The sequence below is a fragment of the Sardina pilchardus genome, chromosome 24 (assembly GCF_963854185.1).
Source record: "Sardina pilchardus chromosome 24, fSarPil1.1, whole genome shotgun sequence".
Lineage (NCBI taxonomy): Eukaryota > Metazoa > Chordata > Actinopteri > Clupeiformes > Clupeidae > Sardina > Sardina pilchardus.
Window position 1 is genome coordinate 15,930,702 of NC_085017.1, and position 17,500 is coordinate 15,948,201.

The 17,500-nt window shown below is 48.5% G+C and overlaps 1 long non-coding RNA gene across 1 annotated transcript in view; it reads right to left on the bottom strand.

Annotated features, from left to right (window-relative positions):
• LOC134072780 (uncharacterized) overlaps window positions 1–14,728 on the bottom strand; it is a 16,299-nt gene extending 1,571 nt beyond the window's left edge. Inside the window, exons 1-2 of the long non-coding RNA XR_009937202.1 lie at window positions 14,681–14,728; window positions 8,447–8,629 (exon numbers count right to left, since the gene is read on the bottom strand). This is a non-coding gene — a long non-coding RNA (uncharacterized LOC134072780). The remainder of the gene's footprint in view (window positions 1–8,446; window positions 8,630–14,680) is intronic.
• Between the last annotated feature and the right edge of the window lie 2,772 nt (window positions 14,729–17,500).

Genomic DNA, 17,500 nt, shown 5'->3' on the forward strand with positions numbered 1-17,500 from the left:
AGAGCATCAGCAGCAGTACTGACTTGATATTTCCACTCGTCTCCCCGCGAAAACGTCCTACTGTAGGGCTTACCAGGCTGATTTTTGACCACTCGTGGTTTTAAGGAACAGAGGGTACGAGGAATAATAAAAATGAACTCGTACGCAGTTCGCCAGCGTAGCGCCTATTTACTTGTGCGCGCTTTGTAAATCACTCACGCTAAAGAGCGAGAGCAGTTCAGAGAACAGAACAGAGCGTGCGTGCTTGCGTGCGTGCGTGCGTGCGTGCGTGCGTGCGCGCGCACGGTCCTGGCTTATAGGCCGGTGTTAAGCGGTTCGATGGAATACATAATGCATGTGTTTGTTGGCTTTTTGTAATGCTCCGTAATAATAGAGATTTTGGGAGAAAGTGTCCCCGCTATACGGCTCGAGCTTTTCAGAGAAATGAGGCGCTTAGATGACGCTGGCACTTTTTTGCACTTTGGAGAAGTGCATCATAACAATGTCAGTGCCAGGCCTCTGTGCCTTTTGCTGTACTAATATATGGCTTCTCCTGGAAATGGATCCCAGTAGAGTGGCTCGGCACGTATAACATCTGATAGAAAAATAATCCGCCCCGCAGTGAGTCATCGGTCTGCGGGATTAACGTTTGAGGGGGGGGGGGGGGGGGGTGGGTAGGAGTGGGTGGTGAGCGTGTGTGTGTGTGTGTGTGTGTGTGTTTTGTGGGTGTGTGGAAGGGATTTAAGGTGGGGGTGATAGTCTAAACCATTGGCTTTCAAAGGAGAGTGAGTGTGTGTGTGTGTGTGTGTGTGTGTGTGTGTGTGTGTCGTCGGGGGGTCATCATAGATGATCCCCACCTACACACACACATAAGATGCTCAGTCTCCTTGACCCTGCTGTGGCAGACACATGGCTTTGACCAACATTGTCCTGGAGGCAGAACGCTGATCCTAATATGATGAAGCTTGTGGAAAGAGGAAGAGGAGGAGAGATCTCGCCAGGTTCAGAGAATGATAATTACTCCCACACACAGAGACATATAGCCTAACACACACACACACACACGCGCGCACACATGCACACATGCACACATGCGCACGCACGCACACACACACACACACACACACACACACACACACACACACACACACACACACACACACACACACACACAGAGATACAAACACAATGCCATTAAGCAATGAGCCCTGGCCTCCCACCTTCCATAAGCAGCTTTCAAAAGGACTTATGCAACCTCATGTCTGATATTGCGATTAAGCAGGCTGCTCAGCTAAACACTCAATCAGCACTCCGGTCCCCACCACCACCAACTCTCTCTCTCTCTCTCTCTTTCTCTCTCTCTCTCTCTCTCTCTGTCTCTCTTTCTTTCTGTCTATCTTCATCTCTCTCGTCCTCTCTCTTTCTCATTCCTGCAGTTACTGTGTAATATTTCCAAGAAAGGCATTTTCCACTCAGCAGCAGCAGCCTCAGACGGATGCGGCCCAGCCTAGGTCCAGATCCGCCTGAACGGCCCCAGTCCTCAGACACACAGGGGAAGAGAAAATGAGGCTTCTGAGCCGGAGTGCTGAAGTGACTGAAGTTCTGTGTGGTAGTATATGAATCAAGATCAAAGCACCCAAAGGAATATCCTCTGCCCTGTTTACTATGCATGAGGCGACCGAGTGTCTAAACGGCACAGTGAAAATGTCCCGAAATTTAAATCCAACGGCAAAGAGAATTATCGGTCCCCTCGAATGGCGTGTGAGCCTCGGCATGCTAATACGCTAACTGGAGAAATCAGAGACGCTGGTAACAGCTAATTGAACTGCCAGTGGACAATAGCACGCATGCCATGCCGCTGGTTTGATGGTTTCGCTGCTCTGTCCTGTCGGCCTACTTTTAAGTTTACTGCAAAGTCCCATTAATCACTGACTGCAGTCTGAACACGATCATTTCGCATGCCAGATCTAGTGGGAGGCTTATTGTCTCGGTCTGTGTGTCTGTCCTGTTTCTGTCAGCTTCTTTGACTAAATGTCTCTCTTTTTTGTTTCCCTCTCTCTTGTTTAGCATTCAGCTGCCTAGCTTGAAATAGCATGTCAACAACAGTGAGTGTGACACATCATGGCAGCCGGTACCTTACTGAAATATTAATGCTAGCATGCAGGCATTGCTGTTCACTAACATGTTAATGACATAATTATCCTCATAGAAAATGGCTTTTAACCCTGTTAACAGTTCACTCTGTGATCTGTGCATGCTGTTCGGTCTGTGATCTGAGGCGAGAATGTTAAATTATTAAAGTCTTCCTGTATTAATGTCAATGGCGCTATAACGTTAGCATATAGAGCTCGCCGAGCCTCTTGATGGCTGGCACGGGATTTCATATATATTCATACTCATGGAGGCGTCTCTCATAAGCTGGAAAACGTGTGCGGGTTCCCCATAAATATTAATTAAAATCGGCGGCTGACTCGTGATTGACATCTGCGCTCTCGCACTGAGAGCGGTTTTAAATCCCATCCAAATGCGTCTCCAAACTAATGAAATTACGTGTCTGTGCCGTGCCACCTGAGCCGCCCTGTGAAATCCATTCAGCCATGTGCCACGGTGGCTCTGGGTAAAAAAAAGGAAAAAGGGAAAAAAAAGAAGGAAAAAGGGTGAAAAAAACCCCATGAATCAATAAAGCGCCCATTGCCTCATAAGGCGAGGGCGTCTAAGTCCAGTCTCAAGGGCAACAGAACATTTAGCAGCTGAGGTCATATCCTGTCCACCTCTTTACAGCCTACCTGTGTGAGCCTCTCAGAACAGCACAGAGAATGAGAGAGAGAGAGAGAGAGAGAGAGAGAGGGGGGGAGAGAGAGAGAGAGAAAGAGAGAGAGGGAGCAAGATAACAGAGGGAAGAAGCAACGAAGAATGTTTCCAGCATTAACCAGTAATTTCTTCCCGAGGAAACCCGGTTGTTTCTGATGATGCCATGAAATTTTCTCCCTCACCGCAGACCGTGCTCGGATAAAAATACATGTCAAGGAGCGCAAAAAAAAAAAGAGAGAGAAAAAAGAGACAGAGCAGGAGAGAGCAAAGAGCTGTCCTGTGATGCAAGCGCTGACCGCTAAATTGTTGGCCTAGGCTCCGGGCGGCCACAGCAAGGCCGGGAGTTAGCCCTCTGGAGTAATGCTCACCTCCCCCTCTCTCTCTCTTCCACATACCCCTCAGCCATGAAAGGATCCCTGCTAGGGTCCAGCTCGCCGGAGGGCTGTCCTGGCATGTGCCCTTATGCTTGGATCACACTGCCCGCTCCGACGAAGGCCACCCTTCACAATGAGCCGCCTGTGATTTTAGTAGCAGGGAGTGGGGATTGGGGGCCGGGGGTTGAGATGGTGGTGGGGGGGGGGGGGGGGGGGGGGTAAACTTGAGCACTATCAATGACTCTCTGACTCTCTCCTAAACCCCACCAAACTCAATTTGAGGGCTGGTTGAAGAGTTGGAATCGAACTGGGAGGTGGAGGAAGTGGGTGGAGGGGGGGTGGGGGGTGGAGGAGGAAGAGGAAGAGGAAGAAAGAGAGGCCTGGAGGCTAGATGTGGAGAGGACACCCTGCGTATAATGTCACTGGAAATGAGGATGTGGACAGTGGGGTGGTCGGGAGGCTCGGGAGTCGGAGATCCGGTTGCAGGGACGGGAGAGGGCAGGAGATGGGCTTTGATTTCCTGTCTGTGGGATCCGAGCACTCTCTCTCTCTCTCTCTCTCTCTCTTTCTCTTCCGTTGAGAAGGAAACCAGGCAGTTTAATTTGTGTGTGTGTGTGTGTGTGTGTGTGTGTGTGTGTGTGTGTCCCTTCGCTCCTTTCCCGACCCCTCCCCTCCTCCCTCTGTCTCCTGTCTTCATAAACACCTAATGAAATGTGGAAGGTACGGCAGAGGCAAACAGCTCAGTCTCTACATTTGTGGAAATGAAACCCCTCCCCAGTCTCTCTCTCTCTCTCTCTCTGTGTGTGTGTGGGTGAGTGTGTGTGGTGAGTGTGTGTCTGAGTGTGTCCTCCGCATGCTGTGAGAAATGCAATCTAGAGCCAATATGCCCTACATATTCAGACAAGCAATATACCGAGGTGGCAGACCATTCACATTGTGATTATTGTGGAATTTCTCAACTGAGACAAAAGTGAATAGTCAAACCCAAAAATATATTTATCTCAAGCAATAGGAGGGAAATCAAGATGGATATCTGCTATTTCAACTGTCTGCTTGTTTGCCCAGTGAAACAGTTTGTTGTAGCTTGACTTATGGCATATTCTTACGCCTACAAAATGTTTTTCAACATAAATCCACCATGTTTTTTTACTTAAAGAAACAAAATAACATCGTGCCAATGTGATGCTCCTGATAGAAATGAGTGACATCGCTGTTCTTGACAGTGCAGACGTCTTAGCTGTGTTAGTGTGTGGTAATACTGTTGGCTTTTAACACTTCATTTCTGACCTAAACCTTATCTCTTCATTTGACTGCTGTGGTACGGAGGGGGTGGGGGGTGGGGGGGGTGATGCATGAGGGAAGATCATGCCCTGTCCTCATCCCCCCGGCCACGCTGAGTTATGTTTAGAAGCTAAGTAGAGGTCGCGCCAAGGTCATGACCTCCTGCTGGGGCAGCGGGAAGGCGCTGCTCCGGGGGCCGAGGGTTGGGCGGGGGGGGGGGCCGTGGGGGCGCATCCGCACTCCCACTTACGCGTGTTATTAGGCAACTATGCGGGCCCGCTCTCAAGTTACTGCCGACCGCACACATTCACCCGCGCGCATGGTGGAAAAGTCTCCTGGTAAACATGGACAGACGCCATTTGTCAGCGATGATATACCAAATGTCCCCCGTGGTTTAAGTTGCCCCCGCGGAGGGTTCACCTCTCCATCGCCCTGTCCTGAGGACGAAACACGAATCCCTCGGCGTGGCAGTGGGCCAGACTTAAGCCTCGGGTCACAAATCAATCAGGTGACACTCGGACTGAGATGACCCACTGGCCCCCTGAAGCAGATTTATGGCTAATCGCAGACGTTACTGCGTCAGTGGAATGCGCCTTACCCCGTGTTCCTGTCTCATCACCGAATCTGATCGTTTCTGATCACATGATCACGAGGGGAAAAGGACTTCAGAGGACGTTGACATTAAACCAGCCTCCTCATTTTTGACACCAATGTGTTATAAACCAAACAAAACTCAGAGCGTATTATTACTGTCAAAATATTTCACTTTTTTTCCATCCATTTTCTGAGTCGCTCACCACAGAAAAAGCTCTTTCTATTCCATTTTTCAAAAAGAGGCAGTTAGGGCTGAGTGTTTACCCCCCTCTAGGAAGCCCAGGGGCTGGAGTGCAGAAGATGGGGTTTACCATCAAACCAGCCTTCTCCTGTCAAACACCCCCCGCCACACACACACACACACACACACACGCACGCACGCACGCACATATATCTATGAAGTACACACACACACACACACACTCCGCTCTGATCCTGTGGAGAAACTTTTTTTAGCACATCTTCTGTTTGACATGCCACGTCTTCAGGAAGACAAATTAATCTCGAGTTATGAGTGGAAGGCAAAAGGCAGACAGTGGGAGGCAAGAGGAGGAGGAGGAGGAGGAGGAGGAGGAAGAGGATGAGACAGCATGGGAGGAGCCATACAAGTAGGTGGGAAGGGGGTTAGATGGGTGTGTGGGGGGTTAGATGTGTGTATGTGTGTGTGTGTGTGTGTGTGTGTGTGTGTGTGTGTGGGAGGGTTAGATATGTGTGTGTGTGTGTGGGGGGGGGGGTGTAATGGGTGTGGGGTGATGGCCTATATGCGCTGCTAACTTTTAGCTGAGACTCTGCGCTTGAGTCAGAGGGTGATTTACAAGCTGTTTATGTCCAGAGGAGGGTTTTCACTGCTTATCCACCGGCTGTGGTGCTGTGTGTGTGTGTGTGTGTGTGTGTGTGTGTGTGTGTGTGTGTGTGTGTGTGTGTTTGTGTGTGTGTGTGTGTGTGTGTGTGTGTGTGTGTCCAGAGGACACAGCAGTGTGTCCACTGCTTATCCACCGGCTGTGGTGCTGAAACCTCCTCAAGTGATAAAGAGGAATGGACGATGAGAGACAAGGTTTAGGCTAAGAGTGAAGAGAGAGAGAGACAGAGAGAGAGAGAGGATAAAGAATGAGAAAAAAGTGAGAAAAGGGTCACACAGAGTGAGAGAGAGAGAAAGAGAGAGAGGGGGAGAGAGAGGGAGGGAGAGATGAGGCCACATGGAGGGGGGTACAGACAGAGCTGGATAGTCAGACAGGGGGGTGGGATGTGCTGACAGCCAATCAGGGCCTGGAGAGGAAGGCCAGCCGAAAGGGTGCGGGGTGAACACAGGCAGTGAGTGTCCAGTCCGCCCACTGAGGAGAACCCATTGGCCACGGGGGTCTGAGAGTCAAGGGTTCACACACACACACACACACACACACACATACACATACACACTCACACACACTACACACACACACACACACACACATACCCTTGCACTTACACACACACACACAAACCCACACACACAGCTGAAACCCAGCACTTTATTACCGTTCAGAGTACACACATGCCTGCCGTGGGGCTACAGACAGCTGCCCATGCATCTGTAACACGCTGTGTGTTCATGAGATGTGTGGCTTCGCATGTGCTGTTTGTGAGAGAGCGTGTGTGTGTGTGTGTGTGTGTGTGTGTGTGTGTGTGTGTTGGGTTAGGACAGCGTACATGTGCATGGGTGCACGTACGCCGGCTTTGCAGGCCTGATCATGAGAAACCAGCATAAGACAGTACCCACATAATGTGTAGTCTTGCTTGTGTGTGTGTGTGTGTGTGTGTGTGTGTGTGTGTGTGTTTGTGTGTGTGTCTGTGCGTCTCTCTGTGTGTGTGTGTGTGTGTGTGTGTTTATGCGTCTGTGGCTATTGAATTTGAAATGTGTGTATTTTGAGGTTTGTTTGAGAATGTGTGTATGTATATCTACGGTGATGTGTATATACACAGTAGGCATGTGTGTGTACGTATTTATGCAGTTCTGCTTAGTGAGGATAGTGCTCTCTCCCTCTCTATCTCTCTCTCTCTGTTTCTCTGTGCTTCTGCCCCCCTTTTCCTGTCTCTCTTTCTCTCTCTCTCTCTCTAACTCTTCTCTCTCTCTCTCTCTCTCTCTCTCTCTCTCTCTCTCTCTCTCTCTCTCTCTCTCTCTGTCTCTTTCACTGGGTGGAGTGGGGGGCTAGGATTTCAGCCATGATGCCATTCCCAGCTGTGAACGATCCCATAACCACACGCTGGCTTCCACCCAAGCATATACACCCTGGCTCTTATGACCAAACAGACTTTTAACAATGTGAGGACTATACACACACACACACACACACACACACACACACACACACACGCACACACACACACACACACATACACAATCACATACACGCACATACTCTCTCACACACACACACACACACACACACACACACGCGCGCGCGCGCGCACACACACGCACACATACACAATCACATACACGCACACACTCTCTCTCTCTCACACACACACACACACACACACACATGCATACACACGCATACACACACATACACAACGAGACACAAACTTCCATAAAATACATCTGACACACATTCAAACTGGAACATACTCGTACGCCATATAGACAAAAGTTTTGGGACGCTTGCCATTACACCCACAGGAATTTCAATGACATCCCAAAGGATAGCTTTGATGGTACAGAGAGACCTGTTTTCAGTGGGCCAGTCAGGTTCTTCCACACCAAACTTGCCCAGCAATGTCTTTATGGACCTCACTGCGTGCACTGTCTGGGGTACAGTCATGCTGCTGGAACTGAAAAGGGCCTCCCCGAGCTGTTCCCAAAAAGTTGGAGGCATACTGTACGATTGTCCAAAATGTTTTGGTATACTGAAGTATTAACGTTTCACTGACCCGAGCCCAACCCTGAGGAACGAGCATTATTACATTATCTCTCCACTTCCACTGCTGTGTGCAAAGTATCAAGACATGCTCTAAATAGTATTGGTGTGGAGGTCCTCACGCATACTCTTCTGAATTAGGAATTTCCATAAGTGCCATGAAACTTTGTGGAAATCCTTCCCAAAAGAGTGGAAGTTAGTTACAGCTGTAAAGGGGGGGACCAACTCTGTACTACAGTAATACCTACAGTATGGATTTAGAATGGTATGTCATTGAAGTTCCTGAGGATGTGATGGCAGGCATCCTAATACTTTTGTCTCTGTCTGTATAGTGTACTTTATCGTGACAAAATATTTTGTCAGTGTGGAAAAAATCAACTCTCAAATGTTTGTCATATCTCTCATTGCTTGCCTTGGCTGATTCGTCTGAGTTTGGATACTAGAGAGCGCATAGGCAGCCATAGGAAGAGACAGTATTACCACAGCAATCTTCTGGGAGAGAGTGCATACATCTGAGGCCTCTGATGTAACTGTCACCACTGACACTGAAGAAGTGTGGAAGGAGTGAGACTGTGCAAGACCATCAAGAGAGGAGCAAGAAAATCCTCCTGTGTCTCCGGTATAAATTTAGCCTTCACTCTGGATCTCCATGTCTTCAGATGAGATGGAATACATGACAGGACAGAGGGGAATCTGGAACAGACCGGAAAAGAAAAAGTATTTTTGGGGGGGATATGAACAAGTTCAGTTCAATTAGGGAAGTTTGCAGGTTATGAGTCGACCCATATATACACACACAAGCGACATATATATAAAATATATATCATATAATTAATTTTACATTACTCTCTAAGGACATTCCTCTGAATGTCATAAAAGGTATTTTATTTAGGCCTTTTACGGCTGTTTGACTCTAGGATATTAGAGCGAGATATGGAGCAAAAGGCCATGGCAGTCATGTTGCCTTAGTGCACAGGAATCGCATCTTGCGAGTCAGATACTCTGGAGGAATGTCTTTGTCAGATCAAATTAGAGACTGTTGGCTCCTCCTGCCCTGCCTTTAACCTACAGTTAAAAAGCAAAAGAAAGAATGCAGGATGAGGAGAAAGAGAGGGAGAAAGAGGGAGCAGAGAATGGAAGGGAAACGAGTGAGGGAAAGAGACGTCACATTGCGGTGAGAGCTTGTTGTTCATTACCTCCACATCTTGAGGAATCGGAGTGGAGAGAATCTCCTTGATAAAACCTGGGCGGGGTGTCGCACCAATTTATTTGATGTTGCTTTGATAATGTCACCGACTTTTTCAAGTTACCCCTTTCATCCTAAGAGATAGTGAGCCCACCCAGGTGTAGGTGTGTGTGTGTGTGTGTGTGTGTGTGTGTGTGTGTGAAGGAGGGAGAGAGAGCGTGTGTGTGTGTGTGTGTGTGTGTGTGTGTGTGTGTGTGTGTGTGTCTGTGTGTGTATGTGTATCCGTGTACGTGTGTGTCTGTGTGTCTTTCAAAAGCCCTCTGTCTAAGATTAGCAAGGAGAAGACAGGTGCAGAAAAAAAGGTTCAGGTAAGAATTTCTTAGCATTCTGCCCAGTCCTTGAATCTCACAAACACTGAACACTCGGTGAAATCCTCGGTGAAACAAATAAAAAACGTCAAGACAATCTCATGTCCATTGAAAGTGCCCTCGACCTGGGCATGGATATAGGTACACGGATATTTCCATGACGTACTGCATTGTAACATGGATGCCTGTTACATCCCCTACATGCTTTTTCCATCTAGGCAGGACATATAAATCATGTGCAGAACACAGTATGCACATTATATATACATCAATAATGCAACTGGACATATGCAATCCTACGCAGGGATGACAGTGACCTATCAAATAAGGGTCATCCATGCATATGTTCAGATCAATATTTCACATTCAAAAACAAGCTTTTCAGCATACTAACCCATTCCAGATTTTTCAAAATCATCCTCGACCTCAAGTTCTCTCTTTTAGGCTATAGGAAATAGAGAATGTGACAACCGCAATTTCTTCATCTGACCCGGGTCTGCAACAGATCTGCGGAGAGTTATAAACGTAATAAAAGCAATTTTCTTTTCAACAATGGCCCCTGCGAACCTGCCAGAGCAGCACTGCAGCTTTCCAAGCAAAAACTGAGTGTGCCTCCTGGTTCTTAGCCATGGCCAATAAACTCGGGCTGACCACACCCGCACTCAATTACCCCGGGCTGGAGACAGTTTAGGGAGGACCCAGGGAACCTGGTTCAGTAGTAAATGCCTTTTATATGGAGGAGAATGTGAATTCTGGCCATTTCTGTGCAGAGGTTATAGTATGGTGTTGGGTATTGTTCATTAAGTACAGCTCAGTCCATGTGTGCGCACACAAACCAACAGAGGCTAAATAACACACACACACACACACACACACACACACACACACACACACACACACACACACACACACACACACACACACATTCACAAATAGATGGTCTGTGACAGACCTATTCACCAGATCACAGAACACCCTGTGCTCGCACTTCGTGCCCTTCGATGTTTCAGTGTTATGTTCTTGATTGATGTTTCTCTTAATCGATGTTTCAAACGTCTGCCACCATGGCCTTTCTTTTCCACTTGTACTTTCTGCCACTCATACACCAGCTCTCTCTTTCTCTTTCTATCTGTCTCTCTCTCTTTGTCTCTCTCTCTCTCTCTCTCTCTCTCTCTCTCTCTCTCTCTCTCATCCCCTCCATTAATTGTCGTCACACTAATTCAATCGTCCGCAGTGCCGTCATTCAGCACTCAGGCTGTATATTTAGCCCGCGCCGTAACAAGCCTTTTACAGTTAATAGCCGAACAATTGGTAATAAGGCCAAATTGGCCTCATGTGTGGAGAGGGATTGTGACTATGTGGCTTTGTTCGCTGATTTTAGCTAATGCAATAACAGTCTGCCATGCTGCAGCGTCACCACCCCATCACTGGAGACGTTGTCGGGTCCGTGGGCACATGTGGTAGAAGAGTTAGCAAGTTCGAAGAGTTAGCCGTCAAAGTTTGATTGTACCTCGTAAGTTTCTTCTCTCGTATGTATTTTTCCGCACAGGTATTTTTGTTTTCGTTACGGCTTGAGGTTACACTTAATTGCGGTGAGAGAGAGCAAGAAGGGGAAAGAAAATAATAACGGAATAAAAGATTAATGTTGTCATTACTGTAAGCTTTGCCTCATTAAAGCGTCGACGCTGATGCATACCATCCCGGCTTTTTTGCTAATTAAGTCATAATTATTTTTGATTGCTCGCTTTCAATTAGACTAACAACGTGGCAGCGTGCCACACACTAACACACCATGCCGCAGCCTGGCACGTAGCACGTATGATGCCCGTATGCACACACACACCAAAAGACCTGCACCAACAGCAGCAAATCACAACAACAACAACCAGTCGGCAAAGAGACAAGCAATTCATACAAATGACAGTCAGCACGAAGAGAGGAGGGAGAGATGATGAGAAAGAGAGAAAAAACAACAGACAAAACGTGTGAAAGAAGGAGAGAGAGAGAGAGAGAGAGAGTGTGTGTGTGTGTGTGTGTGTGTGTGCGCGCGCGCAGAGTGAAGACAGTGAAAAACAGCAAAGGAGATGTGGGAGACAGCAAACGCCCGTTTCCCCTGATGCTCATTATCACACTTGTTATGGGCTGCTTTTGTTTTTGTCACATTATTCCACTGGCTGCATCACACACTGGAGTGACCTTGAGTTTCCGCACGCCATCTATATGGCATAAAACAAGTTATTACTATTTATTATATTCATAGGGCAGAATGGCAGCGTGTCACAAAGTATAGCTGCAGAAAATATTGTACCAATAAGAATAAGAAACTGTACAAGGAAGAAGAAGGCATGATTTATGTAAGATAGGACAAAGACTCTGCTCAAAACTGACTGTGGCTGACAGTCGCATCTGACAGCGCAGTGATGCATGTTGCGTCACCCACCTCATAGGCATTCTGGTGGCAGTTTACAGCTTTTAACTCGGATAAATGCTGCTCACAGCAGCTAAGCCGTCATCCAATGGCTGAGTAGGACTTCAGCACTACCCTGCACTATTCAGGTTGCAGTTGACCAATCAAGGCACCCAGGCCTTAAAGCAACACAATGCAAGAATTGGTGCTAGTATTTAGCTTGTTTTCGTCACTTTTCAACATACTGTGTAACACTCACAACATTTATGCTTAATGTTCTATGAATGTCTATCAGACTGTACTAAATGTTGGACAATAGTGCTAAAGGGGAACCCAGAGAACCAGGGAAAAGGCAGAGAGGGTTAAAGCGGAGCGAGAGGCGCAAATGCTCGAACATTTCTGCGTTCTGTTTTTGCAAAGGTGAGGGGGGGACGAAATCCCCCTTTAAGCAGACCTAGAGAGTGACGTTACATTCGAACTAAACTGCTTGCCAATCTGACAGAGATCGATATCCCACTATGACGACTTTGCGACACGCCTCTTTAAGCAGACAGGAACTGTTCGACTTTTGCTTCCATATAATAGAGATGCATTATGTTGCTCTATCTTGTCAGTATAATGAAGGATCTTTGGAAAAGGTATACGGTACACTGTATCCCTGCACAGCACAACACAGTTGCGTAGTGCATCACCAGACGGCCTGGGCATGCAGCGGCAAAGGACAGCGGCGCCACTCTGTCTATCAGAATCCTCTTTTACAAAAACGAATCAGCCGCTGTTATTTTAAGGTAAGCGCAATTGTGTTTGCTTTAAGCAGCCCGAATCCCTGCAATATCTCACACACATAATTTGCCTGCTCCCACCGTACCGTATGCAAAGCTGCCCATGGGGTGGCCACGGGCGGCTGACGGAGGTGCGGGTGGTGTGGAGGCGGGCGGGGGCCGGCAGGGTGGAGCGCTCCAAGATGGCGGTGCAGGGGGGGGGGGCCCCCGGGGCTGTGAATGCGGCTCATTGTTAGCGGTGGGACGGGCACAGATGTGCCACGGACAGGGGGAAGGCAGGAATTTCACGCTCCGTGACACTATCTCCGAATCTCCACATGCAGCTGCTCTCTCTTCGGCTCGTACATCACATCGCACACACACGCACACACACACACACACACACACACACACACACACACACACAGTCAGTGTGTGCTCATACACACACATATATACACACACACACACACACACACACACACACACACACACGCAGTGTGTGCTCATACACACACATATACACATACACACACACACATGCGTATGGACACACACGCACACACAGTGCACGCACATACACACACACACACACACACATGGACACATACAGTACACACATACGTACACATGCACACACACACACACACACACACACACGTACACATGCACACACACACACACACACACACACACACGTACAAACCCACACACACGTTCACATACACAAGGACACACTCACGACACACACACACAAACATGTACCCATGCATACGCACACACACACACGTACACAGAGAGGACAAGAGAGAGATAGCCCTTCTATGTCCGTATGTCTATGTGTGTGTGTGTGTGTGTGTGTGTGTGTGTGTGTGAGTATTCATGTGTGTGTGTGAGAGCGAGAGACAGCTATATAACATCGAACATCTGGCGATGTCACCAGTCTATGCAAAATATCCCTCTGCTTGACATTCACTGACATGCCAGTGTTGTGCAGCACACAATAGCGCAGAGCAGACTACTGTCAAAACAAGATCCGGAACCTTTCCGGCTGAAGCCATGTGCCAGACGAGGTCCCTCTTGCCAGATTGTATTCAGCACTGCGTCAGATTCATTCCCCTCTCTCTCTCTCTCTCTCTCTCTCTCTCTCTCTCTCTCTCTCTCTCTCTCTCTCTCTCTCCACAAGACGGCTGACCCCAGATCAGTCGAGATCAGGACCAAAATCCCGTCCCTGAGTCACTTGCTGTCATGATTTCCGTAGCCTGTGCATGTCCCTGTCTCTTGCGCCCTGTCTTGGTGGCACATCTTGCATTTGTTATGTTATCTCTGCTCAAACAGTGTGTGGACCAGAGCCAGGTCAGAGCATGATCGGGTCCAGAGATGGCTATCTGGGAAACCTTTATCAAGGTTAACTTGAATATGAGCTCACTGATGCATGGCATACCGGATCTTGTTGTCTCTCTTGTATGTGTGTGTGTGTGTGTGTGTGTGTGTGTGTTTTTGTGCGTGCATGTGTGTTTGTGTGTGTGAGAGTGTGTTACTTTTTTTACTGTCTCGTCTATTATTAAACTGTGAGATGAAATCGGAGCCCATTTGTTTGTTCTTTGTGTGTGTTCCTTTGTCTGGAATGTTCTTTATCTGTCCCCAAAACTTTCTCTCCCAGGAGAGACGCCTGCCTCGAGACTTCGGTTCTCCCTGTCCTCACACTCCAATCATGTTTTATTACCTCCACCAAGGAGCTGATGTTTTCAGATCTATCACCCTGTTTACGTATCTATGTTTGTTTATGTGTCCGATTGAGTAACAACCACTGGTCTGATTTTCATGAAAGTTGGTGGAAAGGTGTCTCCTGGGCCAAGGAGCCATTCAATTCTATAGTGGAGTGGTACAATATTTTTTCCTTGGTGGAGGTCTGTGCTTTCCGGAGTGCTCTTCTGGTTTAATGAAATGTATTTGTTTGCTCTAACTCCAAGCACTAGTTTTAAGTTTTTATCTGTAACAGAACACAATGCTTTCCCTTACCTGAGGACTCTGTTATCGGTGTCCACCAGACCTAGCTCAGTCCAGAACATTCTGATCCCATACCTTACCCCCCCCCCACCCCATCTCCCCGAGCTCCCACGTCCACATACCCCCCTAAGCTCTTCCCACCCCTCCACAATAATATACAGTATATAACAGAAAACTTTGTTCTGAGTGTCCTCAGAACAAAAAAACTCCACAGTCCACACAACCTATGGTGCACGTAGAGCTCCAGTCTGAGCTTTGATTCCAATAGATCACCTATTATGTTCTGTCCTGATGTTCTTCAGGGGAATTTGAATAGGGCAAACATCATTTCATACTGACACGTAGGTCGTCAGCCTCTCCCCGCAGAACATGTGCATCAACATGGGTCCGACTAGTCACCGTTTTCTAGGTAAGTTTTGAAACAACAAATGGGGCCTGTATCAGTAGGATCTAACTGGCTAAGCAAACAGTCGCATGGATTAGGCTAACTGTCTCTGGGTGTATTGATTAACCCTGTGCAAATATTGTGTGGGGGCCAGTTTGATTCGATTACATCATGGCAAAATTCGCTGGACTGAGGAGAGGGGGGTGATATGAGCGAAACACGTGTCTGTCTCCGGAGGCTGCTCACTTTGCACGCACACACGCCTGGGTGAGGGATTTACTGTACAGTGAGTCCCCCTCTCCCTCCTGTGTGTGTGTGTGTGTGTGTGTGTGTGTGTGTGTCTGTGCGTGAGAGAGTGGCTGTGCCCCCACCTGCTCTAAGACCACTTTAGCAGAGGTCCTGGTCACCTTGTCTTTCCGGAACGATCCACACAATCCAATCGAAACCCCGCTTCGACCCTGAGAGCCTGTTACCAGCCTAGCCTTTCACTGAGGCCCTTTCTGACTGCCACACACCGAGTTCAAATCCCCCTTTCACTTGAGCACACACACGCACTGTGCACACACTCTCATATTGATACATATACATGCAGACAATGTATTCACTTATCCATACCGAATGTGTCACCCTCACACACCCTCACATACACACACACACACACACACACACACACAGGGAGAGAGCGAGCAAGAGAGAGAGAAATAAACTTCCCCAAACATCTACTCACATATCACCTAGTCATTCTTACACACACACACACACACACACATGCATGCATGCATGCACACACACACACACACACACACACACACACACACACACACATATATACCATATTCCAGTGCACGCCTCATCCCGCACCACCACAGGTATGTGGCGAGGCCGCGCTCTGCCTTTACTGCGGATTTAATTAAAACGGAGCCCAGTGATAAGTCAGGGGGATTACACGCCATATTAAATCCCCTCCTTACCCTCACAGCCGCGTTGGCAGCCCGGGACCGCAGGCCGAGACGCACACACACGTGTGTGTGTGTGTGTGTGTGTGTGTGTGTGTGCGTGCCTGCATGTGTGTATGTGTTTATATGTGTGTGTATGTGTGTGTGAGTGTGTGTGTATCAGTGTGTGTGTGTGTGTGTGCGAGTGTGTGTGTATGAGTGTGTGAGAGTGAGTGTGTGGACTCGGATCTGCCACTATCTGTTTAATGATGAGGCTGAGCTGGGCTTGCTGGAGCTGATGGGTGTTGTCCAGGACGTGTGTTACATGGGGCTTAGGAGTCCCCTTTGACTCCACTAGAGCAGGATGGAGAGAACAAGACGGAGAGAGAGAGAGAGAGAGAGAGAGAGTGTGTGTGAGGGGCAACTAAAGAGGGAGAGCAAGACTATGAAATGAAAAACAGAAATGTGTGTGTGTATGTTACTGTGTGAGGGTGTCTGAGATGAGAGGAATAAGATGCCTTGAGAGAGAGAGAGAGAGAAAAGAGAGGATAGAGAGAGCTTGAGTAGATGAGAGAAAAAAGGGAGAAATGGAGAGCGTTAGAGAGGAAGAGCATGAGGAAAAAAGTGAGAGATAGAGCTGGAAGGAAAAGACACAGAGTAATGAGTAGAATAAGAGAGAGGAGGATAGAGAGAGAGAGAGAGAGAGAGAGAGCGAGAGAGAGCGAGCGAGCGATGCGCTAACCCGTACTGCAGCAGCAGGGCTGGGGCTCCTGAAGAGCGGTGGAAATGAGTATGCTAGAGAGAGAGAGAGAGAGGAGGATAGAGAGAGAGAGAGAGAGAGAGAGAGAGAGAGCGGTGGAAATGAGTATGCGTTTGCCATGTAATCAGCTTAGCTGCAGCGGAGGAGCACGAGGGCACGAGGGCCCCTTACGTAAGCCTCTACTGAGGCCCTTTCATTTCACGCGCCCAGATACTCACCCTGATAGCACTCCTCCTCCTCCTCCTCCAGCCCCAGCTCCAGCCCCAGCCCCAGCTCCAGCCCCAACCCCAACCCCAGTCCCAGCCCCAGCCCCAGCTCCAGCCCCAGCCCCAGCTCCAGCCCCAACCCCAGCTCCAGCCCCAGTCCCAGCCCCAGCCCCAGCCCCAACCCCAGCTCCAGCTCCAGCACTCCTCCTCCAGCCCCAGCCCCAGCCCCAGCACTCCTCCTCCAGCCCCACATTCCCAGTCCTGCACAGATTTAATTACATACGGGCCCATCGGAGACATATCAACTCACCGTACATGTAAGAATGTACACGGATAACGTGTATATTTATGTAGCGTGTGTGTGAGGGCATGTGCCTCTGTGTGTGTGTGTGGGGGGTGGGGGGGTGGGGGGGGGGGGGTGAGTGCATGTGTGGATTGGAAGAATGTGAGTGCTGAGCACGTGTGAGTATGTGTGCGAACTGCAAACACATCTGTCTTTATGTCTGTGTGTGCACATGTAAGTGTGAAGGGGCTAATTTTTACGTG